Source organism: Fundulus heteroclitus, unplaced genomic scaffold, assembly GCF_011125445.2.
Source record: "Fundulus heteroclitus isolate FHET01 unplaced genomic scaffold, MU-UCD_Fhet_4.1 scaffold_154, whole genome shotgun sequence".
Taxonomy (NCBI): Eukaryota; Metazoa; Chordata; class Actinopteri; order Cyprinodontiformes; family Fundulidae; genus Fundulus; species Fundulus heteroclitus.
In genome coordinates, this window is record NW_023396566.1 from 39,709 (window position 1) to 54,703 (window position 14,995).

At 42.0% G+C, this 14,995-nt stretch overlaps 1 long non-coding RNA gene across 1 annotated transcript; it reads right to left on the reverse strand.

Moving 5' to 3' along the window:
* Positions 1 to 6,638: 6,638 nt before the first annotated feature.
* Positions 6,639 to 11,332, reverse strand: LOC118556271. The gene is made up of 3 exons (XR_004928455.1): positions 11,221 to 11,332; positions 10,965 to 11,122; positions 6,639 to 6,725 (listed from the first exon to the last, which is right to left on the reverse strand). It is a non-coding gene; the product is annotated as an uncharacterized LOC118556271 (long non-coding RNA).
* Positions 11,333 to 14,995: the final 3,663 nt, after the last annotated feature.

Sequence of the window (14,995 nt, forward strand, 5' to 3'; positions counted from 1 at the left end):
TGGTGCATTAAATGACGTATGCGGGTGTTGAGCATTATCTGAACATATATCGCCCCTTGGAGTATATGCCGGGAGCGGTTCTATTACTAATTCTCCGCCTCTAACATCCAGAACTGGATACAATCCGGAAGAAGTAGTGTTTATATTGTATGGCGGAGGAGATTGTACTGTTTCTTCTTTTGTTTCAAACAAATGTTTAATACCCTGCCAAATTACCAACAGTTTTTCCCATGATTTAACTTCTCTATCTGCGTTTTCCTGATCACGCTTCCCAAAATGCAACAAACCAACAGATTTTTGTCTTTGAATACAATCATTAAGGTGTTTCTTACTTTTAGCATATTGTTTCACCAAATACTTGCCCAGGGGTTCGCTGTGTTCCAGCCGTTTCTCTTCTGCTGTAACGGCTCCAAGCACTTTCTGCCTCCACGCCGACTGGGTCTTTTTATCTAACTTTTCATGCGTTTCAACAAAACCCATCAGCGCCTCTACTTGTTCACCCAAGGACTTCCAAGGGGCCGAACCCCATGCATCGTCCTGAAACTCCTGATCAAAAGCTCCCGCCATGATCCGGGCTATACACAGCTTTCTGACTCAGTACTTTTCCACCGCAAAAAGAACACGTGCAAAGCTATTCACAGTCACACATACGCATGCGTAACCACCCGTTCTCACACACACACAAGAGACTTCGAAGCCGCGCACACACAGAGAGACAGACTCACACCAGAGCTTCTAATCATTCAAACCATGGATCCCATTTAAACCAAAATAAAATTGTTAAACCGACCAGGACAGACAACATTTAAGACAGACAGCCTTGCGCGCGCAGAGGGTCTTCTTTTAATACCCTTCCACTCGACGAAACCAACTATTCATTTAAATACCACCTCGGTCTAATCGTCGTGCAATCAGAATCCCCGTTCTGATGCTAGAGAACAATATAAATGTCCCCTTGGGGCCCCCTTTTAATCTCTTATCTTATTTTACAGCTCACTTTAAAGGTCTTGCTGTCTTAGCCTCAACTTTTAGATGGTTTTGTATTCTTGGCAGTTCCTATCGCTACGTTTCTTTGGAGAGTCCCCTTTCTCCGAGGTAACGTTCCACCTCAGTGTTAAAACCCCAGACTCGTCAGTCATGGAGAGGGAGCGACCAACTTCCGAGACTATTTTTTATCTTTGTAATTTTATCTTTTTTATTGTCTTTTATTTTATTTTTCAACAGCCTCACAACTTAACGGCTTCTTAGCTTTTATCTCTTTTATCATTTCTATCTTATTTTACGGTTTTCCGACGTGGACATACAGATAACTCTCATTCTCTCATTTCTCGGTTTCAACATAAATTCTATTTAAACCTATTTGTACTGTTCAGCCTCTGATATTTTGAGAAGAGATTCCCTAAAACCAAAAGCATCACTCAATTTTGCCTACACAACTAAGGTTTGCCAATGGAGAGAAAATCTCCTTACCTGTTTTGGGTCGACCCGTGATGCTTATGGCAAGGTCCTCCTTCGTGTCCAATATTCAAACAGACTTTTTACTCACAGCCAAAATCCGGGTCACGGCACCAGTTTTCGAGACCTGCACCTGTGAGGCCAGTTTAGCCAACGGCCCCTCACCCCTTCTCGTCTCACCCGGTCGGAGATTTGGCACAGAGAGAAAAAAGGCAGTGAATTCAGAGGCAAAAACAACAGTTAAACATATATTTATTACAATTTGGAATTCCAAAGTGGGAGACACTTACACGTTTATCACAGCATCGAATACCTTAAGTTCTCTGCCTGTGTCTGAAGCCTGTCTCAACACATACACGTTATCCCCCCCCCTTTTAACACAGACAGTCCAAGCGGGGCTGGACCTACATGAGACATTCAGTCTGCTGCACACATCTGTTTCTTAACCTTTGACTTTTGAATATAATCTATCTCCTAGCTTGGTTCCTGGGAGTTTGACTGCAACAACATACACCCTCATGCAAGCATTTTAACAGTGTTATCACTTACAAGACTGCCATATGGCCTTGGTGCTTCCTGCTCCTGGTATCTATCTGAAGTTTGCATGCACCCTTTGTTTTTCACACACATCCATTTCTTTAGGTTACTGGGTTAAAGTTAACATCTGTATTACTTTAAGCTACACTATTATATATATATATATATGATTATATTTCCATAACAGTAACTAATTTGGCTTTACATGCATATTCTGGTAAAGTCTAATAACATCACATCAGAAACGAAAGTGTTCTGATAACTTAGAATTGGTAATTTATAAATTGGTGGCAGTGCACCAAAACGGATGCAGAGGTTGCAGCTTTCTGCTGGACAGGTAAGTTAATTAAATATAAAAATGAGTGGAGTAATATCAGCCAGCTGCTGCAGCACGAGTAGGTCTCTTTACTCTTCTTTATAGTTGTTTATTTTAGAGCCCAAATAAGCGACTGCACATTCAGAAACGAGCCAAAAAAATGCGACTCATGGAATTTACAAGCAACTTCAGAAAAGTGACCGCAGCTATTAGCTGTTAGCAGTAGCTTGGTACCAGATACATGGAGGACATGTTTACATTGTCGCATTTATGATACTCCGCAGATTCCGTAGTTGTTATTACGCGGTTAACGATGTTGGTTGTAATTAATTTAGTGTACCACTAGAAGGTGCACCAGTGTGAAAATCTTAAAGAATAACATTTTTACATAACTCACAAGGATGCACTCTTTCTTTGCTTCTATTAAGCTAGCAATAAATGTTGTATGGCAACGTCTGGTTTAGCATAGCATGCTGGCCAGCGTTAGCATCACATAAAGTACATAAACTAGTGCAATATTCATCTGCCTTTGTATTTAATTGTTTCAAAAGCACATGTTCATTGAGCTGCATTAAGTTTGACAGAAATCTGACTTTAGCTGGAGGCGATATTTAATAAAAAGCTTGCTCTGTAAGGAATCCATGTCTGCTGACTGACTAGCAGTAATGCCAATGCAAGGAAACAAACCGTCATCGTGTAATAACTGAATATTTACTTTTTTCTCAGCCACATAATCAACGCTGGTAATGGGGAAGGTGAGGAAATATGTGAGGATTTTAACAATTTTCTTCATTTTTAAAATTAGTGCTAGTGTCCTTAGTTTAGTATTCTCATTGTTTTTTTGTTTGTTTTTTTGCTTTGGGATCATGTAACAATGTTGTATAATTAAACATACTGTCAACAAATCCTTGAATTGTATAAAATGAATAAAATAAAAATGTGCTCAGACAGTGTACTTCTGATTGTGTATATGAAACTGCTTTCATTTTGACCTGCTTCATTGATAGCACATTTTTTTTAAATTTTGTTGCAGGAATCCATGCGAAAGATAGTGAGGGATAAAATTGCCACTGCCATTAACATACAACAGATTAAATTTGAAAACCTGAATCATGTTTGTCGTCGGGTTGCGATGTCTTGGAGTTTCGCTATGTTGACTTTCCACAGGGTTAAGATTACCCTAACCCCCAGCATCGTCAGGGTCCAGATCTCTCTTACAGGTTGTATTAGTAATAAATCTTTTAAAGAGTCTGGACTTAATTATATATATATATATATATATATATATATATATATATATATATATATATATATATATATATATATATATATATATATATATGCCACAGATCTTATAAAGCAATTAGGTAACGCCTGTGGTGATGTAGCACACTGAATGAAGACATGTGACAATGATTGTTTTTTATTCATTTAATCAGGAGACAGTTATTAGGCTACATTCACTTCCTATTCCTACATCAGACAGTGATGTGTACCTTCATGAACAATCTGTGCTTTCTCTTTCTCAAAGTATTACAATATTAAATTTGTAAAATACAAAACTACACTTACAGGTCTCCAACTAACATCCTTCTCCATCATCCTCTTGCCTTACTCGTCAGCAGTTATTAAAAGCTACATTGTTCTTATATATTTGTCTGAAACAGACCCTCTATTGCTGCTCTTAGCTTCCTATCAAAATAGACATTCCCATTTTATGAGCAAAATAAGTGTTTCATGGGTGCCTAATATCACCATAATTTGTTGGAGCGGTTGTTTTTCTTTGTCTTTAGCTCAGTATGGTGGAAGGAGGAACTTCCAGGATTCATCCCAACCCAAGAGTGGCTTAAAGCTTATCTGTTTTTTCAGGCTTTCAGGACGAACCAAAAACCTCCAAGACTCTCCCCATTCCTCCAGGAACTTCTTGTGGACACTGTTTTCAGATTTAAGCTTATTGCTTGAACCACGGCCTTTCTTAGGACGAGGTTGGGTTTTACCCAGGAGGTGGCATCCTGCCCACTTCCTCTCAGATTGCTTCTCCTTCTCCATGCCAAGGAATAAATGCTTCCTTGCTTTGATCTTTGTGGTTAAAATCACCCTTGGATCATTGGTGTCTTTAGACCTACGTTTGTTATTAGACTTAGCGTTGGGGTTCTGCAGGAACTGGCAGGAGTTTGCCCAGAATGTGGCCGGGGCAAAGTTTTTGTTTAGGTTGGATTTATTGTTGTTTTGTATCTTATTTCCTCTTGACCATAAAACTGGGTGGTAACCAGGATTCTGGGAAGATTCCGTCCAGGGTTGATCCAGTTGAGGCATTGGGTTGGCGAGCCTGAAAGATCTCCCCCACTTACATCCATATTCGCTCGCGGCGGGATGCTGCTGCTGAGATGAACTTCTCTGGCTTGGTTGATTGCTCAGACATGAAGCGGCGCTCCATGAACAGCTCCACTCTTTCTCGGGGTATCTTTGGCCAAATATCTTGCTGTCAAAGGAACGGCTCATTCTAGCTCCTTTAAAGGAAATTCTACTTTTTGGGTGTTGGATTTCAGTGGATTCATCCACCCAGCTCGCTGTAGGTACCTGTCCAGTCCAGTGTGGTGTGTGGTAGATAGACCACTTCCAGGCTTCCCTCCACTGAGCAAACGATGGTTTGTCATGACTCCACTGAGTTTCTGTGACCATCCAGGCATTTTGCCAATCTGATATGGACCTGGTATGACTTTCCTGTTCCCCTGAGGTATGAGGGACACTTGACTTCCCTTTGTTGACTTGTTCCTTGCCTTGAGCAGGTTCTGATTTATGCTGGTACCTTGAGAATTTCCAGGATTCTCCCCAAACCCGCTCACTTGCTGGGCCATTTTTAGGGAATTCTTCCATTGAAACCTCACTCTGGTGCCTCTCCCAGTTCACCCGGATTTGTGTTGTGGTGGACCAACCTTGCTGCCACAGCTCAGGGTTCTGACTCAGAGGCAGACAGCTAAACCTCCAGGAGTCTCTCCATTCCGAGTCATCGGGCTCAGACTCTCTGAAGGGCCTCAGAGGATCCAGTTTGTACCTCCTCCTCTCCAGCCTCATTCTGTGTTTTATTACTTTCCAGGAGTCCCTCCATTCTGAAGGTGGCAGTATTTTCTGGAGGTGCTTCAGAAGAAGCAGCTTTGACTGGGGGAGTTCTTTCTTTGTCTGATGAATCACATCATGTTTTAGTTTCTGGTACTGAGAGTCTACTTTCTCAGCTGAGTAATCGACCCGAGGCATCTTCTCCACCCTTTCAGTCTCAACGTCCATCTTTGGAGGTAAGGCTTTAAGGACTTTATCTATCTCAGCACAAGGTTTTGAGTTGTTCCTTGGTATCTCCCATGACTTGTTCCAGTCGTTAATTGCTTCAAAGTTATCGGAGAACTGAAGATCTCTCTTGTGAGATGCATAGGGGATTTTTTGAAAACCATTCATCTGCTGGGTGTCATCTTCAAAGCTTTGGCCGTGATCTTGGTTCTGGGAGGAGCTCTGGTTGGTGTTGAAGGCAGCTGCTGCTGTTCTCCATGAACTGGCCCACTCTGGGCTGTGAGCTTTTTGGGGGTGAGGAAGCCTGCCATGGTGGTTCAGAAGCCTCCAACATTCCTCCCATTCTGGTCTAATTTCTCTTCCCTTGTCTTTGTTTTCAATAACAGTAGCATCCAATAAACCTTCATTTGGAGCAGCACTGAAACCCTGCTGGTCGGCTGGCTTGGTGGACAACCATGAATCGCTCCACTCTGATGAGCTTAAGATTTCATTTTGGTGTTGGGTTTCCACCAGTGAGGCGAAGAATCCATGTTTGGTCAATTTTTTGTCGTTGTCAGCCGAATCCTTCTTGATTTTCTCAAATCTTTTCCAGGATGTTTCCCATTCTTCAGCGGGCAGATTCAGGTGCAGCTCCTGCGATTCAACCAACCTGTAATTGGCTTTTCTCCAGAGGAGATAGCTTTGAGGATCCACCAGGTTGGGCTCGTTTGGCCAAGGCTTCCCTTCTTCTGTGTGAGGTTGATAGCGGGCAAACATCCAGCACTGCCCCCAGTCTGAACTGCCACTACTGCCCTCTGCTGGTGACGGTAAGGACTTGTTGAACTTCCAAGCCTTACCCCACACCAGAGGCGAAGGCTGAGTTTTGGTGATGGACATGAGTAACTGTAGTCTGCTGATGCTCTTGTCTTGCCCTTTTTTGTCCTTGAGGTTTGGAGCAGATGAGCTTCTTGCCGGTAACCCGGGTCTGCCAAGGGGACCGGACCCTCTACCAGGAGGAGCAGCCTGAGGAACCGGTGGTTGCTTGCTCTTCCAGACATCGTCGTCTGTTTGGCCATCGGACGGCTTAGCTTTCCTCTCCACTCTTTTATATTTTCCCATCTTGGCAGTCATTCGATCCGCCCAGTCCTTGTTGATGCTGTGCAAACAAAAAGGAGAGAAAAAAGCTATAAAAGTTTATAAAACAGTTATTTTTTGCAGTGCTGGGTCCTTAATTTATTGAGATTGATTTGTTAAGCCTGCAGTTCAAACATTTTGTCACGAGTATACATTTTGTTGGCGGATGCTGATAGGTCCAGCTTCTAAACTCCTTTTTCGGAATCAACTTAGGGTTCTGTAGTTCTTGTTTGGAGGATTTCTCCTGAAAAGCTTCCTACTTCCTGGAGCTTCTTGGACACTCCCGACAATCTGAGATCTATGTGGCGGCTGTGCTGTTTTGGTTGGTTTTTCAGAGGTTATTGTTTTTCCAACCAACACAGAAATCAATTGCAAGTTCCAGAAAATCTGCAAGGTGTAGGGATAGTGCTGTATTTCTTGTCCTGGAGTAAATCCAGAGATGTGACCACATCAGGGTATATCTGTTTAGTTAATATCCAGGGCTGTGAGGACAGCCTTTGGAGGGTGAGGTAATGTAATTGTACCTTTACTCCTACAGTAAAGATCCCATCTGACAGCTCTTAAACAACACAACAATGTTTTTCATTTCATTTACAGAAAATCTGTCCTGTCTTCTGCGCTACAGGACAGAGAAGGTTTGAAAAGGTAAGAGTTAAATTTGGACAGAGCCCATGTGTGTAAGCATGTTGAAAAGGCCACTTTCGTTCTGCATCCCCACTACAGACTGGTTACAGTAAAAGCAGGAAGTACAGGTATGAAACCAGCAGAAATAGCCAGTGTGCTCAGTGTGCACCATAAATCGTTGTGTTGTGTCCAAGTATTCATTACACGTCCCGCTAAATCTGTTCGGCTCTCCAGGCCGCTCTGGGAGTCGAGGCGAGGAATGCATTCTTGGACGGGTTTCTACTGTGGAGATCTGGTGGCAAAGCTAACTGGTGACCTTTACTGTTCTGGCGGATCGGGTTTCCTGCTCCGGACACCCTGAGCTCTTCATCGTCATGATGTTACTGAGATGTTAACTCCTAAAGAATCATTTCAAAAAAACAGGTGGAGAAAATACAGCCGCCATAAAAAAAAAGACACTGGATCAAGACTCCCACTTGGACTGATAGATAGATAGATAGATAGATAGATAGATAGATAGATAGATAGATAGATAGATAGATAGATATATCATTTTGAAATAGGTCTTGAACGCAATGGATTTTTTTAATCTGGTTAAAAGTTACATTTAAAAAAAATATATAATACAAAATCATTCTAAAAACATTTAATGCAAATATTAAAACAATTTCAGGAGAAAGAAGGTAGAAGTGAAGCTGTCTATGTTGAGTTTAAAGTCTATAATTTCTGTTCATTAAAACGTGTTTGATATTATTTTTTCAAACTGTCTTTAATTTCTATGTATTTCCTGACCCAGTGGCCAGATTTTCCATGTAATCTTTGAGGCTTTCTGATCAAAGCAGTCCTCCAGTCTTTTTGAACGCCTCTCAAAGTGTTTCTTTGGACTTCGGCGGCTTTCTCAGGCGTCTTCGGTCCAGTAGCTGACGATGGCCGCCTTTTGAGCAGGATGCAGTAAAAAGTAGTGGAGTCTGCAGCAGACCAACAGTATTTAAATGTCTTGGGATTGGAAAACAGGAAAATAATCCAGCAAAGACCTAACACAGGACCTGAGAGCTGAAAATCCCCCTGTTGGTTTAGACTGTAAACAGTGTTAACTTTGGGATTTCTCGTAGGTTTTATTTAGAAAAAGGAAACAAATTGTGTTTTTCTGCCAGACTGCTGATAACAATTTCAATTCAATTTTATTTCTATAGCTCCAATTAACATCATGTCATCTCAAGGCTCTTTCCAAAGTCAGACTCCATCAGATCCTCCAGGTTGGTGAGAAAGTTTCCTCTCTAAGGAAACCCAGCAGGTTGCATCAAGTCTCTCCAAGCAGCATTCACTCCTCCTGAAAGAGCGTAGAGCCACAGTGGACAGTCGTCTGCATTGTTGATGGCTTTGCAGCAATCCCTCATACTGAGCATGCATGAAGCGACAGTGGAGAGGAAAACTCCCCTTTAACAGGGAGGAGAACCTCCAGCAGAACCAGAACCAGGCTCAGTGTGAACGCTCATCTGCCTCCACCCACTGGGGCTTAGAGAAGACAGAGCAGAGACACAGAAAGCTCAGAAGCTCACATTGACCCAGGAGTACTTTCTATGTTAGAGAAGACAGAGCAGAGACACAGAAAGCACAGAAGCTCACATTGACCCAGGAGTACTTTCTATGTTAGAGAAGACAGAGCAGAGACACAGAAAGCACAGAAGCTCACATTGACCCAGGAGTACTTTCTATGTGAGAGAAGACAGAGCAGAGACACAGAAAGCACAGAAGCTCACATTGACCCAGGAGTACTTTCTATGTTAGAGAAGACAGAGCAGAGACACAGAAAGCACAGAAGCTCACATTGACCCAGGAGTACTTTCTATGTGAGAGAAGACAGAGCAGAGACACAGAAAGCTCAGAAGCTCACATTGATCCAGGAGTACTTTCTATGTGAGAGAAGACAGAGCAGAGACACAGAAAGCTCAGAAGCTCACATTGATCCAGGAGTACTTTCTATGGTAGATGGTAATAAAGCATGATCTGTCTTCCCTGGATGAAAGAATTTAAAGATCCCTGTATCTTTATGAAACGGCTTTTCACTATTCCTAAAATGATTAATGGGTTTATGAGACACATCTAAAAAAAAAATACTCAGGTGTTGAAATAAAATTGGGTAAAAGTAAAAAAAGAAAAAAAAAGAGAGACATTTTCATAATAAGAATAAATAGAGTTGGGAATCTATTCAAAATAATGAATTGTCAAGGTTTCAGGAGCCAGACCGAAGCACAGACAAGAGCTCTGGAGGCGCATGATGAGTTTGATGAAGATTTAATAACGAAGGAAGCTCACAGGGTGGACAGAACCCAGGAAAACCGGAACAGAACAGTTTCCATGGATGAAGACGGAGGACCAGATGATGAGTCTGACAGAGTGAGCTGAACTTAGAAGGGAAGGAATGGAGGGAAGCGATGGGCTGAAGGAAAGGAGGGATAATGAGCTGACAGGTGTTGGCAATTAACAGAACTACAGGGGACAGAGAATGGACCAGATATGGAGAAAATCCCCAACTAATCTAAGAAACAGAAATAATGGAACTACAGAAATAATAATAATAAGACATAACCCAACATAAACCGGATCTAACAGATCTAAACCTGGTGTTGACAGGAAGGGAATAAAAGGAAATCATAAAACGGGATCTAACGGAACAATTAACTTATATAAAGCCCAACTGCTAACAGAAAGCTAAACAGGTGACATACAGGGTCTAAGGGTGAATAACAGGCTGAAGGATCCACAGGGAGATAATAATCACACCTCTGAGGTTCCAACACGACTCTTCCTACCAACGGTTTGTTCAGCACCTAAAAATGATCAGAATTAAGGAGAGGACTGAAAATCAGTAAAAGAAAAGCGGCCAAAGTCCAAAGAGAACCTGGAGAGACTTCCAGAACTATAGCAGAACCGATGACCAAGCTCACTTCAGGTCAGGAGTTTCCTCAGTAATGAGAATCTGTTCAGGGTTGGGATTGTTAAGGGACTAAAACTGAGGGGAAAAGCATCTAAACTCAAAGGAAATCCTGAGTAAACTTTGCATCAAGACCATTTTAAAAGGTTTGGATGGACATTAGAAAGAAACGGGGAAGACTTGCAGCTGCTGAAGTTTTCATAATCTCTAGTAAAATAAACACTGGAAGATCACTAAATACCAACAAACGTCCTGGCTTTTTGTCTTATGCAGCACTTTTCTGTCCAGAACAACTCTAGGTGGGGATAAAGTTCCCTGTGCAGAGAAGGTCGGCTGCAGTTTTTGTCAGAAATCATACGATACGTCCAGGTTTGCAGGATGAAACTTCAGCCTCTGCGTCTGGATGTCAGAGCTGCAAATGTCAAAGTGGACGAACATTTGGGTGTCAAGCTGACACAGAGTTTATCAGCATGTTCAGCTGACAGCAGGACTTTCTGTGCATTCTGTTCAGAACAGCTTTAAGAACACGCTGATGAGGACAGATTTGTCAAAGTTTCTGGACTGTTAAACAGTTTGTCAGTTAAAAAAACGCTGCATAGTGAGAAAAATTAACTCCAGGTTGATCGTAAGTGATAATCTGGGTTTATAGGAACATGTTTTAACATTTCTGGAGCATATCAGCAGATGCTGAAGATGTCTCACGTGGGCAGGGCGCTCTTCTCCAGACGTTCCTGCTCCAGACGCATCCTCTGGCCTTGCTCCCTCACTCGGATCTCCCAGACGTTCTTCATGATGGAGGCGTCGCATCCCGACACCTCTGGACTCTTCTCGCTGGACATCTTCGGCCCGGTTCAGACCTCCTGCAGGAACACAGAACCACACATTCTCTGGCTTAGTGTCCTGATCCCATCCACGCTGAGTCCGTTTGTCGGATCATAATGAAATCTAAATGTAAGACCTCCTGCAGGGACGGCGACGGCACCTTCCACCGGTGATAATCTGTCTGGAGACGCTGCTGACAGCTCTGCTAATTTATACCAACACTCTGAGAGCCAATAACCAGCTGATAGATGCGAGGGGCAGGACCAGCTAAAAATACCTCCTAACCCCCAACTACAGCCACACATTTTACACACAGGCCCACTGATGTTCACCGACATGCTTCTTAGCAAGTTGCTCCTCCAGCAGCACTTTTTTAAAGGCACAGCTTTTCAAAAAAGAGAGGAAGTGAGAGCTTCTGGAAAGTAATCCCAGCAGCTTAATGTTATCCTTCTCCATCCTTAAACCTGATGTGTCTTTGGCTTCATTGTCCAAGTTTTAACCATCTAGCTGCAGATCTGAGTCAAAGTTAAAGAATGTGGAAGCAGTTGTGATGCTGCCACTGCAGATGAAACTGAGATGAATCAGGATGCTGAGAAACAACCAAAGCTTCAGCCTCAAACAATCAATTCACGCTTAAGGCTGCTACAGTATAAGTGGTTAATGCGAGTTTATGTTACACCAGTTAAATTAAACAGGTATAATTTTGATATACCAGACACATGCACAAAATGCTCTGACGAAAAGGGTACACTGTTTCATTGCTTCTGGGAATGCAGGGCAATTAGGATTTTTTGGAGAGAAATAAAGCAAACTATAGTACAACTTGTTTCAAAGGAAATTCCTCTGGATCCAGGTTTTTTCATTCTGGGTTTATATCCCAAAAATATTAAACATACCAAGTGTGAACAGTTATTGATCGATATATGTCTGTTACAATCTAAACGTCTAATTGCACTTTTCTGGAAGAAAACAGCAGCACCAGCTATCAGGCACTGGGTCAGACAAATGTTGACAACTTTACCCCTGGAACGTATAACATATCTCCTAAAAGGAAAAGGTGATTCATTTGAAAATATATGGAGACCCTTTATGATTCTTGTGGAAGGAATGGACTTATCTGAAGACGACGAGGACAATTAAATAATGCCAGCTTGGAAATCTGGTTGATATCAGAGCCTTTGTAACCAGTTTGTGTCTCTTGCTGAAAAAAGTGTAAAAGTTTTCAAATGCAGATTTGCATCTGAGAGGGTGTTCGTTGTTGTTTTTTTTGTTTTTTTTGGTATGGTTCTTGTATTTGCTTATACGGTATGTATAATTGTTGAAAATAACAAAAACATTGATGGAAAAAAAGCTTCAGCCTCTTATGAACCGGACACTGCTGAAACATCAGGGGAGCCCGAACCAACAGAGAAGACTCGAGCACTTACTAGTTAGTTGCCTTGCAGCAAGAGGGTCCTGGGTTCAAATCCCCCTCAACAGGCCAGTCCAAACACATGACTATAAGTTATCTGGTGGCTCTAAAGGTGTGAGGTGTCCATCCTGTCCAGTTACTGCTGGAGACGGGCAACAGACCTCCATGACCCTGCAAGTATAGACAGTGGATGGGCGGCTATATGTTCAAAACAAACAATGCTAAAAGCGTAAACTCTAAACTGTTTAGTAATGAATTAACATAAATGTCTCCTGGGGAAAATGCTGCTGGTCAGATGAGACCAAGATCTGTTTGTTCCAGACAGAAAGTATGTTTGAAATCTTTACACCGTTTGTTCCCAGAACAGCTTAAACGTAGCAAAGCTGAGTAATAAGTTCAGTTTAGACACATATGGGTTGATTCCCGTGACCGTAGTTGTTTTTATATAAAGTATTGTCAGAAACAGATCATAATCTGCAAACATAGATGACAAACATAAACTGTTTCTGCTGGATTTGTCTGGTTTTCTTTGTTATCTCTCTGATAAGTTAAGCAAGCACTGCAGGAGTCAATGTGAAGCTTTCAGGACTAAGAGCAACAACAGCCAAACACGGTGGTGGGGGCATCATGCTGTGGGAACAGCTGGAGTAACTACCTGAATATTTAAACATTCGTCCACTAGCCTGCAGCTTTACGGTTGAAACTTGGACACAGTAGGAGGTTCAGGCTGCAACAATGATCCCAAACACACTTCTTCCCCCTAAATAAAAATGCATATTACCTTCTTTCAGACCAGGCTGCGTTATTTTAGGAGGAGATTTTACTTTGTGTGCTATCACTGATTTAAAAAATCAGATCGATAAGCAAACTCTGGATTGAGCACATTTAGCGTTTGCAAAAGCTTCATGAATTTACCCCTCATGAAAATCCCCGTCAGCGTCTGCAGCTTGTTGCAGAGCCTGAATGTGATCGCAGTTCTCATGAGTTATTTAGGTTTTACAGAAAATAAGCAGCTCACAGCAGATCCTATAAATGTATAGTTTGATATATTTGACCCATTTTCCTGTTTTTGGTCAGGACTCTGGCAGCAGGATTGTAGATGAGCTACAGCGGCCCGAAAGACAGATGAAGACATTGTTGCGGTGATCCAAGCACTGAAAGCAAACCACCAACCCGTTTTTGACTGGAAACTCTTTATTCTGGAAATGTTTTTAAGATTACACCAAGTTGATTCTGTAACGCATTTGTATGTGACTGATAAATTTGAGATTTGAGTCCGGACTGCTTTCCTGCTCTGTGGTGTTTAGCCTAATTGATTCTAGTTTAGCACAGATCTCCATCCTTGTATTTCTGGGACAAAAACTCAACTTTTTTTTTAGATTAAGCTAGAAGAAATTCTGACCCGTCCACTCACAGATAACACAAAGACACTGACTCAGTGACCACAGTGGGTTGTGGTTATGCAGTGACACATACATATAAAGTTGTGTGTCATCATACATCTGGTGTAAGATGCTATATCCTTTAATCTTAGTTTGGGGGAAATTATACAGATGTTCAATAAAAGTGGCGCAGGAATTGACCCTGAGGAACCCACAAACTCATTCTAGGTTTATAATTACCATATGACACAAAGTAGTCCCTGTCTGCCACACCTACCCAGGAAACCCAGAGTTAAATTCCTCCTTTTTTTATACCTGGCTATTAAAGCTGATTCTGACTCTGAACATCATGTTCTCTAGGAGCAACTTCCTTCAACAATGCAGGAACGGTCTGGTGATGATCTGTTTATGTTCCAACAGGTTAAAGCTACAACATGGTGGTGTAAAGATCTTCACTAGATCTCCAGACTGTTTCTGTCGATGTTGCAAGAGTTTTCTAACAAGCAGCGTCTTCTGTTAAAATCTGCTTTTATAATTTACTGCACAGAAGTTCTGCACATTTCTACTGATTCTTTAAACTTTCTGTGATTTCCTGAAGGGGAGAAAACAGAAGAGGCTGAACAGTGTGTTCACGTGTATGACCTGAGCTGTGAACGATTTACAGTGCAGGCTCCCGTGGTGAAAATGGATCCACACAGACTGAACCCACATGTGTCATCTGCGACATAAAACCTGGAGCGCTGCTGCACTCAGAACCACGTCATCCATGTAGGGTACTGGGAGGAGGAGCCTATCGCCAGCAGTCACTGGACAGAATCAGAGGACAACATGGACACACATGTAAGGACAATTTATAGAGACCAATTAACCCAAAAATCATGTTTTTGGACTGTAGGAGGAAGCTGGAGTACCCAGAGAGAACCCTTGCATGTGACTGGGGGAACATGTGCAGAAGGACTCCCAGCTGGGATTTGAACTCAGGACCTTGTGCTGGTGAAGATTTTCAGTCATCAAGGTCATGATCATTCCAAAAAAAAAGTTAAAAACAAAACAACTGGACTTTTTTTTCCAAAGGTTCCCATCCAGAGAGTTTTTGAATTGAGAAAGCTTTCTGGATG